Source organism: Orycteropus afer, unplaced genomic scaffold, assembly GCF_000298275.1.
Source record: "Orycteropus afer afer isolate SDZICR_OR568_19922 unplaced genomic scaffold, OryAfe1.0 scaffold00217, whole genome shotgun sequence".
NCBI classification, from domain to species: Eukaryota; Metazoa; Chordata; class Mammalia; order Tubulidentata; family Orycteropodidae; genus Orycteropus; species Orycteropus afer.
This window is the reverse complement of record NW_006921804.1, coordinates 4,500,911-4,504,202: the sequence shown is the minus strand read 5'-3', so window position 1 is coordinate 4,504,202 and position 3,292 is coordinate 4,500,911.

Sequence of the window (3,292 nt, the reverse complement as noted above, 5' to 3'; positions counted from 1 at the left end):
GGGGTGCTTAGTGTCGCACCTGTCAGGGCAAAGGGACCCTCTAGACTGGCTTCGTACTTCCTTCACAACGCAGAGGTGACACTTAACTCTGCGGCCCTCCTGGAGGTTCCAGGTCTGGGCAAAGGCTCTACTGGGACGTTCCCAAGACCACAACAAGAAAAGTCAATATGCATTGGTTAGATAGGGACATGAGATACCCTCACCCCAACCCTCCGTTTCTTTGAGGAAAAGCCCGAGGGGGCATACGTGCCTAGGACCCCCTCACCTCCACTTCCGCCCTTGTCGCGGCCATCTTGTCCCGTGAGGAATTCTGGGGTGCTGGAATGACAGCGGGGTCCGGTTTTTCCGAGCGAAACTGATTGTTCGAGGCGGTGGCGCGCGAGTTATCGCTTGCTGGATCTTGTAGTCTTTAAGAGCTGGCGGGGGTTCGCCCGCTGCTCACTGGGAATTGGTTTTCACAGCGTTTGTGCAGCAAGAGGTGACTCATTGGTTCGATGCACAGTTGCATTATGGTACTGGTAGTTTTTGGCCGGGAGCTCTGGTGGCATAATGCCTAAGGCATTTGACTGCTAACCAGGCTTGACCAGGATTTGACTGCTAACCAAGGCAGATTGGGCAACCTACTTAAGTAGAGATGTCACCTCGGAAACCCAAGGAGGGATCGCTATGAGTTGGAAACGACTCAACGGCAGTGAGTTTGATTTTGGTGAGTCTTTGGCCAGAGCGGAGGAAATGGCGGTGATCGAGACTTGTCTGGGTTCTCGGTTCGCTGTTGCCTGGATTATCGCCTCAGTTAATCCATCCTGGGCTAGATGAGCAAGGAGAACAATACGTCTTTCTACTCGGACTTTGTTGTTGTTCTTGTTAGGTGCCGTCGAGTCGGTTTCAACTCATAGCGACAAGAGAACGAAATCCTGCCAGGTCCCGCGCTATCGTCACAGTCCTTGCACTGCTCTAGCCCTTCGTCGCAGCCACTGTCTCAGTCAATCTCCTTGAGGGTCTTCCCCTTTTTCGCTGACTCTCTACCAAGCTTGATATCCTTCCCTAGGGGCTGGTCCCTTCTGACAACATAATCAAAGTAGGTGACAGGAAGTCTGGCCATTCTCGCTTCTAAGGAGCTAGGGCTGTACTTCTTGCAAGACAGATTTGTTCTTTAATCTGGCAGTCCACGGTATTTTCAGTATTCTTCCCAACACCACAATTCAAATGCATCAATTCTTCGATCTTCCTTATTCATTCAGCTTTCACATGCATGAGGTGATTGAAAATACCAAGGTTTGGGTCAAGTGCGCCTTAGTTTTTCAAAGTGACATCTTTGCTTTTTAACACTTTTAACACTTTAAAGAGGTATTTTGCAGCAGATTTGCCCACTGCAGTTTCTTGACTGCACTTTCATGGGCGTTGATTGTGGATCCAAATAAAATGAAATCCCTTACAACTTCCATCTTTTCTCCATTTATTGCGATTTTGCTTACTGGTCTACTTGTGAAGATTATTGTGTTCTTTATATTTAGGTGTAATCCATACTGAAGGTTGTAGTCTTTGATCTTCATTAGTAAGTGCTTCAAGTCATCTTTACTTTCTGCAAGCAAGGTTGTGTCATCTACATATGGCAAATTGTTAGTGAGTCTTCCTCCAATCCTGAAGCCACGTTCTTCTTCATATAGTCCAACCTCTCGGATTATTTGCTCAGCATACAGATTGAAGTATGGTGAAAGGATACAACCCTGACACACTAGGACTTTGCTCCTTCCTTAAAAGTAGGAATCACATTAACCTTGAGCTTTTCAGACATCCTGTGTCCCTGAGCCAGATGATTCAGTGGAGAATCTGGATTTATGGTCCAGGGATGGAGAAAAACTGACCAAAATTTCTTTTCCCTGCAAGAGCAGGAGAAACTCTGGGAGCATAGTGATTAGAACATTTCGTTCAGCTGCTAACTAGAAAGGTTACAACATTTGAATCCATCAGTTTCTTCATGGGAGAGAGATGTGGCAGTCTGGTTCCCTAAGGATTTTACAGCCTTAGAAACACTTTTCTACTCTGTCTCTTATAGGGTTGCTAAGAGTTTGAATCAACTCAATGGCATCTGGTTTATTTTTGGTTTACAGGAGTAGGAATACCTGAGACACATTGGGAACATTAAACCTTCTGTCTCTGGGTTACTTCTCCACTCTACACAGATGAACGATGTCACTTTCCCTCATGCTAATTACTAAACCACTCTCCAGAGCTGGTCCTTTGAATAACTTCCCCAAAAGTTCTCTAATCTCCCTTGCTACTACATAATATGGAATAATCATTAGTACATTGAGAAGAGCATGCAATTTGAAGTCTCAAGAAGTATTGAATCTAGGTTCAGGTGCTTATTATGTGACCTTAGGGCAATATGTGGCTCTCAGTGTTCTGTGTGAAATACAGAAACGTTAATATGCATTTTCTAGGTTTTTTTTTTTTTTCCCCAAGGTTCAAAAGAAAGGTATAGGGAAATTATTTATTCCCGATAATGTTGGCTCATATTTCTTTCTTTTTTTTAATGTAATATTTAACTAATTTTGATCCTCTCAGTAACCCCGAAGAGGCAACGTTGTTGGTATTATCCCCATTTTATGAGTAAGCTCAGAGAGTGTAAGTGACTTGTCCAAGGTCACCCTCTAATGAATAGAACTGAGCCTTAAACCTAGCCTCTCAACTCCTGGGCTAGAGATTTATGCCTGCTTTTCATCTCCATAAAGTTACACCTTGATATCTACTTGGAACTGCAGTTAACGGACCCACACTTCATCTTGCTTTTCTGTCTGGTAATGTATTAGTCACTAACTTAATTTTGCCATAAATTTCTTCTTACTTTCACATATATGTGTGTTTCCAACCTACCAGACAACTGGACTGTGTGAGTTTAGTTTTCTTAGACATTCAGTAGATAGGTTAAAAAACAAACAAAAAACCCTGTTGCTATGGAGTCAATTCCGATTCATGGCAACATGTGTTAGAGTAGAATGCTCCAGTTTTCTCGGCTGTAGACTTTATGGAAGCAGTTGGCCAGAACTTTTCTTCTGTCCAGTGCTGGGTGGGTTTCAAACTGCCAACTTTTGGGTCAGCAGCTGATAGATAGCAAAGCCCTTGCAGGAGGTACTTAAAATAAACTTCATATAAACACCAGAATTAATAAAATAATCTGGATCCCATATTTCAAGATCAAAGGGTTTGTCCTTATACCTTTTTTTTTTTTTCTTCAGGTTTTAGTTTGAGACATTATTTTTCAAGTAGAGGTTTTTTTTTTTTTTTTTTT